The sequence below is a fragment of the Myripristis murdjan genome, chromosome 8 (genome assembly GCF_902150065.1).
Source record: "Myripristis murdjan chromosome 8, fMyrMur1.1, whole genome shotgun sequence".
Taxonomy (NCBI): Eukaryota; Metazoa; Chordata; class Actinopteri; order Holocentriformes; family Holocentridae; genus Myripristis; species Myripristis murdjan.
The window spans coordinates 24,240,880-24,255,437 of NC_043987.1; the positions used below are offsets into that span (position 1 = coordinate 24,240,880).

At 42.5% G+C, this 14,558-nt stretch overlaps 1 protein-coding gene across 1 annotated transcript in view; it reads left to right on the forward strand.

Moving 5' to 3' along the window:
• The first annotated feature begins 3,100 nt into the window (after positions 1-3,100).
• The window catches only part of stat5a (signal transducer and activator of transcription 5a), a 59,440-nt gene continuing 47,982 nt past the window's right edge, over positions 3,101-14,558 (forward strand). The window contains exon 1 of the mRNA XM_030056975.1: positions 3,101-3,240. The gene's annotated coding sequence lies outside the window, so the exon portion shown is untranslated. The remainder of the gene's footprint in view (positions 3,241-14,558) is intronic.

The following is a 14,558-nucleotide window of genomic DNA, read 5'->3' on the forward strand; positions in this document are numbered from 1 at the left end:
TCTTTTCTTTTTGATTCCAGTAAAAACGTAACCACTAATTTTTCTCAGAGCCTTTGATGAGCCTTTCAATCTGTGATATTTGGCCTTCCCTGACCTTTTTGTCTGCTTCTGGAAAGCCCATATGACATCACTGCAGATGTTTGTGTGTGTGTGTGTGTGTGTGTGTGTGTGTGTGTGCGTGCGTGCGTGCGTGCGTGCGTGCGTGCGTGCGTGTGCGTGTGCAGGTTCACCACAGCCTCAGGTAGCACATCTGCCATGTCTCATTCTCTTCATAGAAAAGAGACAGAATGCACTAATAAGGTACATACATCATTGATGTCACTGGTAACATTTTGACTGCTGAGATTCGTATTCACCCTAATTCCTTTTGGAGAATATGTAATAATCTTGAACCAAATAATAATAATAATAATAATAATAATAATAATATGTCATTCTTAATAGCATTCAAGTGGTTATGGCTAAGAAAACAAAGCTTTTGCCAGGCCTCTGCCTTGCCCTAGCTTTAGCTCACTCTGGCTTGTTTATATCTTTGTCTCTGTGATAGGAAATGAACATGCACGCACACACACACGCACGCACGCACGCACACACACACACACTAGTCTGAGATGCGGGGGAGTGGAGATCCACAGCTATTACCGTCAGCAGCTGCTGACTCAGCTTTTTCAGGAAACTGTCACCCTTTCGAACTGGCCTGCAGCCAATCAGTTTACAGAACTGATCCAGCTTCCACAGGGGTGTCTGATGTATGGACTTGTTTGTTTGTTTGTTTGTGTGTGTGTCTGTCTGCCTGTGTGTGTGTGTGTGTGTGTGTGTGTGTGTGTGTGTGTGTGTGTGTGTGTGTGTGTGTGTAGAGAGAGAGAGAGAGAGAGCAAGACACGAAAGAGAGAGAGAGGAATCAATAGCCAAAGATTGTGCTGATGTGAATGATAACTTTCTGACAGGGAAGTGAGAAGATGCGGCTGACTTGTGTCTCTCTGAAACTTGACAGATTACTTATAACTCAACCATAAATTTCCTCTGGGAGATGTAACCTCAACAAGGCTCTGACCGAAACGTTGGTGAAATAGACCTAAGCAAAGACGCTTGAGTGTGCAGAATTGCTTTTTTTTTTTTTTTTTTGTCTTCGAACAAGCACATATATGTATTGATGTGTATTATTAAAATCTATCAGATATCTCCATCTGGAACAGAGAGAGCTATAAACCACAGCCAGCAGGGAATCACAAATCACAAAGTGTATGCTTGTATGCTTGTTGGTGGCAAACAACACGTAATTCATGGCTTGCACACACACACACAGATCTGAATTATGGTCCCCTTCTCTTGTCCAGATGTGAGCTAAATAACATGCTTGAAAACACGGAAAAGCCCGTCCACATGCCTGTCTGTCTTTGAAGTTCAACAAGTGTAGGCTGCCATGGTCTATTTCCATTTGTTTTGTTCACTGTCTCTCTCCTAGGCAACTATTTGGCTCCCTTTTATCACCGGTTACCTCAGGCCAATCCTCTAATTAATTTGACCCATTTTGCTTAGTTCATTTTTGTTTTTCCTGCCTCATCTCTCTCTCTCTCTCTCTCTCTCTCTCTCTCTCTCTCTGCCTTTGTGTTTTGTTTTACCCCATGTCTGTTTATCTCTCACACACACTCATAAAATGCACAAGTAATAAAGACAGGACCTTATAATAAAATATAATATAACATATCTATACTGTGATCATCCTCAGACAAGACAAAACAAAACAAAACCAAAACTTTTTTTTTTTTTTCAGAAAATCATTCATTCCTGATTTGTTACTCGGCTGCTTACCTTGATGAATTTATCTCATAAAGATTTATGCCAGCGTATAAAGTGGGTAAAATCTAGCCTGTTAATAAAAAAAAAAAAAAAGACCTCTAAGCTGATTTTAGGTGGATTTACCCTTTACTACACCCATGATTTTATGTTTGCATTACAACGCAAAATATCCATCAGCTGGATCGAGTGGCAGCCTTGCGCCGCCAGGGGTCGCTATACTACAGGCTGAGGGGGACCCGGTTTGGTTCGTTGAGATGGATTGAAGATTTAGATTAGACTTTAATCTAATCAGGCGGTCTGTGCAGCAGAGAACACCTTTGATCACAGCGAGCCGCAGAAAAGCGAGTTTGAAAGTAATGACCTGAAAAACCTCGGGAGAGATTTAAGAGCTCAAACTCTCTTCTCCTCCTCTGTCTTTTCTTTCTTCCTCTCTTTCATCAGGAAAAAAAAAATATGTCCAAATGACTTATCCCCTCGTTTGTTTGTTTATTACATCAACAAGTAGCTATAATTAATTTTACTGGTGAGGAGAGAGATGGAGAGAAATTAAGTGAGAGATGCTTACAATGATAAGAATGAGAAAACAAAGGAGGGAAAATACCCATTACTTCATTATTATGCTTATACCTATGATGATGATAATGACGATGATGATGATGATGATGACGATGATGATGATGATGACGACGACGATGATGATGATGATGACGATGATGATGACGATTACTACCACACAGATGTTTCTGATAATTTAATATTCTCTGTACCACAAGGCCTGCTGCGTATTATTGTGCATATATATCACCAATGATCATTTGAATAATAATGGGCCAGTTGGTGCGTGTCCTTATGTTAATTATACTAGTAATTGAATTAGAAATGTTTGTAGGATTTGTTGGATAACGGTACTACTGTGATTAAAAAAATATTTATTTATGTATTTGTTTGTTTGTTTGTTTGTTTGTTTGTTTGTTTGTTTGTTTGTTTGTTTGTTTTGTTTATATTTTAGCGCTGTCAGTTGGCTGAGGGCTTCCTCTAAAGAATCTCAAGAATTAGTCCAGATATTAACTCTGACAGAAATTAGAAGGAACTGACTGAATTGACTCTGTGTTATTCCTCACACACACACACACACACACACACACACACACACACACACACACACACACACACACACACACACACACACACACACACACACACACGAGCCGCCGGAAGTGGGCGGTTTGTCAGAGGGCTGAGAGCGGTTGAGAGACGTCGAGAGAGAGAGAGAGAGAGAGAGAGAGAGAGAGAGAGAGCACAGAACTGCGTAGCGAACTGTTGGAAACTAGGCGGCTGACGGACTGACTGAGAGATTCCTGGTGTCGGTCGCTCCCGTCGCTGCAGCGCCTTTCCCTCAGTTTTATGAAAAAGGACAAGAGGTCGTGTCGTCCCACAGAGGTAAGGCGGACAGTTTGCTGTGTGTCCATGTGCTCGCAGGGAGGGTGAAGGTCCTCCGCTCACTGATGGGCTCTGTTGCGAAAGAATGCTCTGACAGCGCTTTGTAAACAAACTGCTGTGGCTCCGGAGCGCCAGCGCTCCTCCAGCCCTCAAGCGACACCAGCCCGGTTTGCATGCATGTAATGTCACTGGAGGCACTGGCACAAGAATTTGCTGTTGCTGTAAGTTTTATCTCCCCTCACTTTCTCTGTTTATTCATTTCTTTTTTCTTTCTTTTTTTTTTTTTAAGTAACCCAGCTGAATCAACAGGCAGGGCACTACCATGTGTCCTAAAACGATAATATTCCTATAATAATTCTCCTATTGAATTTATAGCTTTATGTCTGTGGTGCTGTTGACATGTTATGACCGCATGATACTTTTTGGTTGCCTATTGTTATTTTTGAATCGCCCATGGTGCCGCTATAATACTCCTATAATATTTATATAGAGAGTTATGGCTGTGATAGTGAGGATATGGTGACATTATTTATGGCAGACACCGTATTTTTCTATTTTTGTCTACAGTACCATAATATTACTCCACCAAAGACTTACTCAGGTGTATGTGTGTATGCATATGTGGATATAGATTGATTTTTCATCATCATCACCATTATTATTATTATTATTATTATTATTATTATTATTATTACAGGATTACTTTAGTTTTTCTGTCTTGTAATACAGCCTGTGAAGTCTTAACATCTTAGGTGAGGTACATCAGGACCGTAACGTTACCCCGTGACAGCACTGACACTTTTTTTTTTTTTTTTTTTTTGCCTGTCGCTGTGACAGCGCTCGGGAGCCTAACAATGGTGTAATGAGAATGTTTCACAAGTCTGACAAGTGAAGGTCTGATGGCTGGATAGAGCTGTCATTACCTGCTCTCAAGAAAAAGCCTTCACTTTATCGTTCACACTCATTTGAATGTACAGTGCATATGCCGCTGCATTGTGTAGGCGTAGCGTTCACCTGTTGCCACTGTAAGATTCATCTTGAAGCATAGGTAAGAGTGATAAAAACAACCCTAACTCTGCCATAAAGCACAAAAAGGTCACCATAAATTGACTCCTAGGTACCACAGACACACTATAAGCCTCTATGGGGATTTTATAAAAACATCTTAGGAGATTGAGAATCAACATAAGGCATCATAAGGTTATTTTAAACTCATTGCTGGCTACTAGAGACACATGTTGAGTCTCTGTGCGAAATGCATAGTTATTTTTCATGAAGCGTATCCTGAATCTTTGCTCCTGAAGAAAAAAAAACCCTGCTGTTGTGCCACCAAGGTGCCCAGGCCTGCACAGTACACTGACTCTATGCCAGCTCTGCTCTTATGCCCACTGCCACTGTGTCCCCAGTAAAATGATCTCAGCTGAAATTGTGCCTCCTCTGCCGTGCGTAGTGATCCATGCTTGATCATAAATACAAGTTATTTTTGGTCACATAGATCACAGTGCAGTCCACTGTAAAAACACAGTCGGATTGGATTAATTGTCTCTGAACGTATTTGCATAATTCGATAGATTAGTCGGTTGATTTGATTGGGATGAAGTTATGAGGCTTGATAAAGGTCGAGGCTAGATGCACAGCTCCTGAGTCAAGACCTTTTGGCGTTGCTGCTTGCTTACAAACAGGAGGGAAATGCCAGTGATGCTTTGATGTGTCAGTTCCAAGAACATGGCGTGCATGTGTGTGTGTTTGTGTGTGTGCGTGTGTATAGGACCTACCTGCATTGATAACACCCTAACCTACTGGTACACATCCTTTGAATGCTAATGTGGACAAAAGATGTGGCCGAAATCAAATGCCAAGGCATCTTTGACCTAATACTTCGGTACAGATATTGTGATGATATCATAAGGATGACTATTGGGCACAAGATGTTTTTGCTAAACAACGATTACTAATGTGGGTTTGATGACGAATAGAGGCAAGTAATGCAGCACTTAATTTGTAATGCAGCCTTTTAAATCAGGAATAAAGCACGTATGCTGTATCATCATCATTACAATATCCTAAATCCCAGACCATATCTAGTTTCATGTGTCGATATAGTGTCAGTAAATCGCCCAGCCCTAACCAGCAGTGTTCCTCGCCTTTGTCCTCCTATTCTCCCAATTATTGAGAACCAAATGTTTTTGTTGCCTGTTACTGTCCTCTGCAATAGGAAGGGTTAATTTGAAGCTCTATTGTTTGGGTGCTGATTTTCTGCTCCTTTTTTTCCTGTGTCATGACCTTAACTTGGCCGGATTTCATGCTGACAGGACTCTTTAATGTTAATTCTCTTTTGTTGCCTTTATTGGTCATTTCCAGATATCTGCTCTGTTAGTCACCAAAGGAGCTCCGGGCAGAGGTTATCAGCGAATCTGCAATTCAAGGCAGCGCTGTCCAGGTTTTTGTGAAAAGCAGGGGGGCACTCAGTGTTGGTAGGGGGACATAGTTTGCTGGCCAGGCATGAATTGGCTGGCACAACCTGTCCTGACAGAAACACTCCCACACAGAAAGAGTCAGAAGCAGCAGGGAGACAGGGAAACCCAGTGCCTCTCTCTCTCTCTCTCTCTCTCTCAACTTTCTGTGCCATGTGCTCACAGCATGGCGTGTCCTTCTGCATGTCTGTGCCTCTCACGTCTTCCTGCTTGATGACTTTCCCCACTGCCAGGCAAGTGCAGGGTTCAGTTAGACTGGAAAGGCTCGAAGAAAACAGTTGACTAAGTTTCGTTGTTATTTGTAAGGACAGCTGACTTCTTCATCTTCTCAGCAGCGGCGTCATGACTACCTGGAAGCTGGCCGATTAGATTGATGTTTGCGGTTTTTTGATCTGACTGAGCTGTGAGTCGAAAGTGTCGGATACGACTCTATGACTGTGTTTAGACTGGAAACGTCTGGATGATCTGATGCAGCACAGGGAGGAGAGGATGCAGGGGTGAAGGAGCTCAGGGGAAGCAGATGTTGCTTGGCAGTGGAGTGGCAGTTTTAGTGATTTGGGGGCCCTGGGTAAAGAGTGGTTTGGGCCCCTCGCCAACCTACCCCTCGTCCTTATCATAGCCATCACTGGCAACATTTGAACATGCTTTCTTTTCTTGATTTTGGAATGGCCCTGACACTCGACCTGCTGCCCCTTTTAGCACAGAGCAAATCAAACCATCAAACCATCTTTTACGCTGCAACATATTGGTGGTTTTTGAGCTGTATTTCTGGTTCAGGTCTAATTAGACCGCTAACATACAACCCTATACAGTGAAGCACCCATTTATCCAACTCTACAATCTCTTAGTCATCATCAGTCAAGTGCATTGCTCCTTTGTAGACTTTTGTAGACAAAAGTGCTTGAACTCATCCAAATACTGTGCAAATACTAGGAAATATTAAATGACTTCAAGTGGAAAATGCCAAAGACCTAAGTGTCTCTCTATCTCATATATAGCTCTTTTAGATGGCTGTTAGATATGAGTCTATCTATGTATCTATCTTGAACATGTCCCTTTTCACTTCTGTTTTCATGTGTCAGCTGGGAGTCCTGATCTAATCTACTTTTTTTTTTTTTTTTTTTTTTTTAGATATGTATAGATATGATAGATATGATATGTTGATCAGTGGCTGTAGATCATGTAGACCTGGCTCATCAGACGGTGCCTGCCCGTGTCTTGCTGAGGTGCCAAACCTCACTGTTAACCATCAGAATCATTAGCATTGTCCGCACTGTCATCAGCATCATTGTCATCAAGGTTAGTGCCATCAGTAATGGAATGACCTGTAATAACCTCTTCTCTCTGGTGGCAGGTGGTCAGGGATAAGTTACTGGTGTCATCTGCTGTGATCGTCATCAGCATCAGTGTTGGTAACATTAGCTGCAGCCACTACGCTAACAGGGCCGAGCGCGATGGAGCACTGATTCCTTGCGAAAAACAGCTCGTAAACTTTCTATGTCTCACTCAAAGATACACTGTCACTCTCTCTGTCTCTCTCTCTCTGTCTCTATCATGAGTTGTGTGTACGTTTTTTTGACCTTTCAAGGGCAAGAGGGGCTTTTGCTCTCAAAGAATGATGCGTTAGGTGTGACATCATGTGAGTGTCATGTTTGGAGTAATCAGATCAAATCCTGCGACGAAAATAGAGCCGCATCTAACATTCTCGATTCATCTGTCGTTTATTTGGTTCATAAAACGGTGAAAAATGTTGATCACAATTCGCCACAGACCAAGGTGAATTCCTCAAATGTCTTGTTTTGTTGCAACCAGCCATCCGCAACCCAAAGATATTTAGCGTACTGTCATAAAAGAAACCAGATATTCATATTTGAGACGCTGGAATCAGAGAATTTCGATTGTTCAACTAATGGTTGCAGCTCTAGACAAAAACGTGTCACATTTATCATTTTTAAGTTTTAAGCCTATGCCTATTTTTCCTAATGGTTTCTTGCGATCCAGTTGTTTTGTGAAAGGTTTTTTGGACCTGATCTCTGTTACATTTGGGAGGCATTGTGGCGGACTCAGTCATAGATGCAGCTATTTGAGAGGCTTCCTGGCTTCCTTGCTCGTGCATTAAAATCTTTTCCATATGCAAGAGCAGGATGCCACGGTTTGACGCCGGCCAGACAGTAATGCCTCCCTCCGATCTGTGGAGACGCATCGCTGATATGTCCCTCTGAATAAAGAAACATAGACTGTCAAAGATTGATGAGGCTGAGGCTTAAGAGTGAAAGAGAAAGAGAGACACATTCAAAGGGAAGTGATCAGGAAGCATGTGGTGACACACACACCCATACCCCCTCCCCCTTTCAGTTGGGCTAACGCTAATCCGCTGGTCATGTGACCGTGAGCTTTTAGTCTGGACTAGGCCACTGCACTGGAGTGCTCTGATCCATCTGTCAAATAGTGTTGCTGATTGTTGGCGTCCATATCCTGCACTCCTGCCCCATGATCACGGCCGCTTGCTTCACACAAGTCTGGAGTTTGAGGACTGGCGTGAGCTTCCTCCATGGATGGGGCTTATCAGCAGTTTCACGAGTTTCGCCTCTCTGCCCCTTTCTCTCTCTTGATGTCGCTCCCTTTCATTCTATCCCTCTCTCTCACTCAGGCTATCTTTCATTGAGTTCCTCTCTCTCTTCCTCCGTCCATTCAGCTCACCGAGTAAGTGGGAGGGGATGACAGCCATGTGTTCCAGACCCTGAGACGCATGATAAGGCCTTAGGGTATTATCTCAGTGACACAACCAGAATAGCCAGTGCGCTCGAGGGCAAGAAGGTATAGTCACATATCGGAAGACGAGGATGACTAACGGTGGACACCTGAGTATCTCTGAAACTTTCTGGCAAACCGTTCCAATTTCTCTGCCATGATTTTAAAACGCACATTGGCACGTAGCAAGGACAGTCCAGAAACAGAAACAGAAATGGATACTCATGGTTGGGATTCATAATTTCTTCCTCTTTTTACACAATACCCCTCTGTTGTTGCTGAATCAATATGCTGTTGCAACTTGCTGCGGTGGCATCACGGCACCAGGCTTGGTTCATCTGACTCTAAATACTTCAGCAGCCTTCATGTTGAAGATTTCATTACGTTATTCAAATATTCACTTTGAGATCGAGGCCCCAGCCTGCAGAGAAATATATTGCAATATCCCACATCCAGTGGCTCAGTCTAAAAGTGAGTTCTTACTCCTCACTGGTAACAGGGACACCCCGGCGTAGTTTTGGTAGCGTGAAAGTTAGAGAAAGCCAGCTTGTGATTCACCGGCAGGTTGCCTTTTCAAATCCCCAGAGCTGTGGGGATTTGAAAACTGCTATCTCTCTGCTCTTTCAGTGAGGCTCTTAACCCAGAATGATTGCAGGGGAGCAGCTCAGCGGCCAGCAGAGCGCACCTGAGCTGGTAGTCCAAAGCTCAATGCACCAGCTCCTCCAGCTGTTGCTGTAAATGTACATGTATATTCTGAGTCTTGTCTTGTTAAATTAGGATGTCAAAACAAGATAAAGCAGAATGCCCTGTTGCTCTATGAGTCACAATGGCTTTGGAAAGTCCTTCACTTAATGGCATACTGCACAACTTATTTTGGGTTCCATTAATGTTGTCAAGTCTCCTTCCAGAAAATGAAGCAGAAACACCTTATTTGCAAAATACAAACATATGCAGGAATTTGTGTTGGTGCATTTATTTATTTATTTATTTATTTTGCAAAAAGAATGCAACAGGAGAATACTCTGTAATTAATGGACTGCCAACATAACAGGCAGTAATGAAGAGTCTGAAAGCGAAAGCCGCAATGACGGGGAACATCAGTGTGACAAATACTCCTGTGTCCCGAGAAAGTTGACAGAGACGTGCAAGGTCAAGTTGGGTGAGTCAGACGGAATAAATGAGGCGCGCTAAATCAAAAGGAGAACTTGAAGTTCTGATTGGGAAGCTGTGAAGTATTGAGAAGTTATGAGAATGAGAAACACAGACATCAGGGCTAAAGCTGCTAAGTGGCTAAGTCCATAACGCCTGAAGTCACAGGGTTATGCCGACATCCCTCTTGGATGTTAATAGTGCGGCGGAGTGTAGGAGAGTGTTAATAGTGGAGATAAGTCAAGTTATTACCACGTCTGGGTCTGCAGAGCATGTTCACAGTTTATATTTCCTTTCATACTCAGGCTGTTCATGCTGTGGGTCATGACCCTGTGCAGCCTAAATTTGACCTACTTCTCAACCATAGTATTTTTTTTTTTTTTTTTTTTTTTTAAACCGGTTGAGTGATCACAGTGCTGTTCTGCTTTAAGTGCTTTGCCATGTAACAGTATGATGCTGTCAGAGAGTGGCATTTACACTAACAGTGATAATAAAGAGTTATGTCAAGTGCACGGGGGTGTGGTAAGGGCAGTAGCATGCACAGTCTAGGGCACAGACTCAGAGCACTTCCACGTAGGCCTGGAAACTCGGTCAAGGTGCACGAACTCTGATGTTACGGTTTTGAACACAGCCTCAAACTTTTGTCTCACCGTCCCATCAAAAGTAATCTCTGCATAAAAGCAATTTCTGACATCTCTCCACTGTTGCTACTGAATAAAGCAGAAATGTCAAAAAAAAAAAAAGGAATTAAATTAAAAGTGATATGGAATTTAACAACTTTGAAACATCAAGTAGGACTGAACTGAAATAGTTTATGTGTTTAACAACATAGTTCTTAAGTACATTTCTTTTTTCTAATTAATTAAAGTGTTTCTGTACCAGGTACTCAATACGTAGTAATATTTCTGGGTTATATCACTAGATTTATGCAAGAAACCTGGCCCTGGTGCTCTTCCTTTCCTCTGTTGTCTCATCATCTTATCAATACCAGATGATTCTCATTTCTCTTTGGAGTTTGAAGGCTTGCTGGAGTAGTTCCAGGTGGATGCCAAAGTGAAGTGTCACTTAGCAGATTGTTTTAGCAGTGCTATTATTTGCCTCTACCTGCTTGGTCATCATATCCACATTACTAATGGCTCGTTTATCAAAAATCTGTTATGTGTAAATATGTGATGAAAGCACCAACAGTCATCCCCACAATGTTGATGTTGAGGGAGTCAGTCAGAGATATTGTGATATTTGATTATGTCCGTATTGCCCAGCCCTATTTTGAGCTTATAGGTGATGAGCATTAGTCCCGTTGGAAACTGTTGCTCATTTTCTCAATCTGAAAAGTGCACCTGCCCCTCCCCCAGTAGAGAAGGCGAGGGGTGGTAAAGACCCTCCCCGTTTATCTGCCTCACATTCCTGTGGTTCATTGAAAGTTCATTCGTTTAAACTCAGCCTTCACTGACCAATGCCAGTCACCTTTGTCAGTGATGACATCACCAGGTCAAAGGTTCATCCTCCAATGACAGCCTGTGCTGGAATGCTCCGCGTGCCTCATGGGGTTATTTTTTACTTGGTGAGGGTTTTTTTTTTTTTCTGTGGGATGTTTTTAAAACGATGATGTGCAACTTCTTTGGCTTTGAAGTAACGCACCGTTTCCTAGTTGTGCTCCCCTCCCCCTCAGTCCGTCAAGTTCACGCTCTAACACTTTTCAGTCAGCCCGATGATCTGGCTACCTCATCTAACCTGAAGCTGAGTTGGGAGGCAACTGTAAATCTGTAAAGCTACCACAGATGCTGAGGAAGTATACAGCATACACAGGCAATCTACAATTTCAATAATCCAAAATCCAAGTGATCCTTGGTCTTTCAACAGGCTTTTTCTGCTGAATGTTACTGTAAATTTCACTGTACTTTAAGTTCTTACTGTTTTCTGTCCTTATCATAGAGAGACACATACTGATATGCAGTATGTGGTTATTGTTATGTTAAAAAGTTGTATATTGCAGGTTTATTTTGCCGGATGCAGATGCAGGTTTAATGTTGGCTGTATTCTGAATGAGCTGTTCTGTTGATTCTCTATGGACGCTCATGCTGCTGAAAACAGTTTTGTTGCTGCAGGGTCTGCAGAGAGACATGTGCTTTGACCGAGAGCGGGATGAGTAGTAGCCACTGTGTTCAAGCCTTTTGCAGATTTACTGTGAATGAGACACGGCTGTGGTAATCTGTGGATGCCTGCTACATAAATAAAATAGTTGGTAAGGAGGTAAGTGTGTGTGTGTGTGAGAGAGAGAGAGAGAGAGAGAGAGAGGGAGAGGATGATGGATAAGGACTGAGAGAACTATTAAAGTCAGATGACAGAGACAAAATTTAATAATTTACTGTTAAACACAAGTCATGTATGTTTGCACGTGGGAAGGTTAATGGGGTTTAATGAAGGTTAATGCAAGCCATTTTTGTGTGTGTGTTTGTGTTTGTGTCTGTGTGTGCGTGTGCGTGTGTGTGTGTAAATCAAATGGTATGTCAGCATGTATGCAAATGTTTTGTCCAAGCAGATTTAGGTCATGGATGCTCCCTTACATCTGGGGACGGGAATAACGTCTGTAAAAGATTACTGTAAGAAGTCCCTGATTAAGAACATGATTATGATGATGAAGTACGAAAAAAAAATGTTTTTCCCCCCTTATTGATATTATATTTAAGTCTCGCTTTATGTTGGCTTAAACTCTGTTGCATTTTGATTACAGCTGGCAGTAGAGCAGAACGATCAAGTAAAAATCTCCCTTTTTTCCGCACAATAAGTCCTTTATTACTCTTCTAATGCGAAGAAGTGGAAGGGACTTTTATTGAATACATTGTTCTCCATTTTCCTTGAAAACTTTGTGAAGTTTCATAATTAATACAAGGCCATAGGCTAATAAACTCCTGTCTTTGTCACTGCCTTTGCTTGCTCGCTCTGCTTTATTGAGGCATAGGCGCAATGTAATGCAGAGTCAGTGTTTGTATTTGTGGATCTGCCAGCCTTTATTGATCCTGGTAGCTCATCTGTGCTCCCGGCAGCTCCCGTCTAACAGGGCCCACTCTCGGCGTAGCTCCAGTTGTCTTTCTGCTCCCCCCGCAGCACCAGCCCTTTTCGTTTGGTTTGGGTGAACAAAAGTATACTTTCATTCAGAGGATCAGTGTGTAGATTGTGTATGAATAAGCCGAGGCAAAGGTGTGACGACAGCCCACCGAAAATAACGTTATACCGCCCCTGCTCTTTGCGTGTGTGTTTGTTTACGTGTGTGTGTGTGTGGGGTTAAGCTTGTGCGTATACAAGTGCGTGTGTCTCAGTGCATGTAGATGTGTGCATAAATTTGTGTGTGTGGGTGTGCTCGTGGGCAGACGAGCGGTAAAGTGTGCTGATGTACAGGTAAACATAGCATAGTGTCTATATAGGTCAGAGAGAGGTTTTTAAGGGGGTCAAAGTGCCCCATTTCACAAAGATGCCTCTCAGTTGTGATAACACATTCGTTTGTTCTAAAACCATTCTTCTGTGATGTGTATCGTGAGCTGAACCCTCCCCGCGACATCCAGAGGAAGCCAAGGGATCCCGCTCTGCTGGCCTGGTTTCGTCTTCGACCTCTACATCCCTTCTGTCGCTGCCTTCACTGACCGCTGCTACCCCCTTCCAGGCATGTAGCCATGTGAGCTAATCACATGTGCTGTTAAATATATGTATAGAGGGGTGGGAGAACAAGAAAGTGTGTGTAGTGTGTAAATAGAGTATGTAACATCACCATGGTACAGGATGTATATCATTACCACGCATCATGGTGCTCATCAAACACATTTTCCATTTCATGGTTACCCATCTCCAGCCTTTCCTTTGTACACAGCGAGGCTTGAGGCAGCATGTGTAGAGAGTTGTGTATTATAAATAGATAGAATAGCCTAGGGTTTGTATTGTCATCCACTTCTGTAGCCCTTATGTTAGCTATGGAAAAGACTGCGGACTGCTTTGCATTGTAAGCGTTTCTGTTGAATGGAGACAACGTTTGCGCACGTGCAAACAGAAATATCTATGAAATTCCTCTCGCGAATGCAAATGGCAGAAGCCAGCAAGCAGATACTACGCTCGCAAAAATAGACATTTGTGAATAAGCCACAGAAATGGATTGCAATTTACTTGAAAGTTGGAGAAAAACAGGAAAATAAATAAAGATTCATTTGCAATGCAAGGTACCACTGCTCTATTAAATAAACATATTCTTCAAATGGAATGTGTATTCCCAGCTCCTGGCCTCAGGGGGCTGGATGTGGCCCCTTCTACTCTTTTTCTGTATTGGAGAGTGAACCTCATAGGCGTTCAGTTATGAGGGAAGAGTCCCTTCATCATCATCACCCATTTGAAATGATTTTGCCCTTGGCATTCTGATATGAAAAGATATATTGGTTGGTATTTTTTTTTTTTTTAGTTTGAGTATTATTTAGATTGTTATACTTGAAGCAAACAGTAAGGTGAGATTAAAACATAACTTTAGAATAGAATAGAATAGAATAGAATAGAATAGAATAGAATAGAATAGAATAGACTTAACTGTCCCAGTGGGGGAATTAGTTTTGCAGTCAGCATGGCAGTTCTGTTACAAGAACATTAAATCACAAATTCATACTTTTTATGGTATAATTTCTGAATTAACTTGCAGTAAAATTTTTCTGAGGACCTCAAATCCCCTTAAGGTGACCTAAGGGGGTTCCTGGACCCCATGTTGAACACCGCTGGTCTTGCCCCCTTGGCACACTGGGTCACTAGGCTTCTCCAGTTCTGTTAGTTCTGCCAGGCAGCCACTCACACCTTTTTGAGCTGATTACCGGGAACCGTAAAGAGCAGCAAACAGAGGCCTTTTAGCAAATCAATACAATCAGTGGACGGGGAGGAAAACCCCACTTTGGGACGAGGAGTGTGTGTCACAAA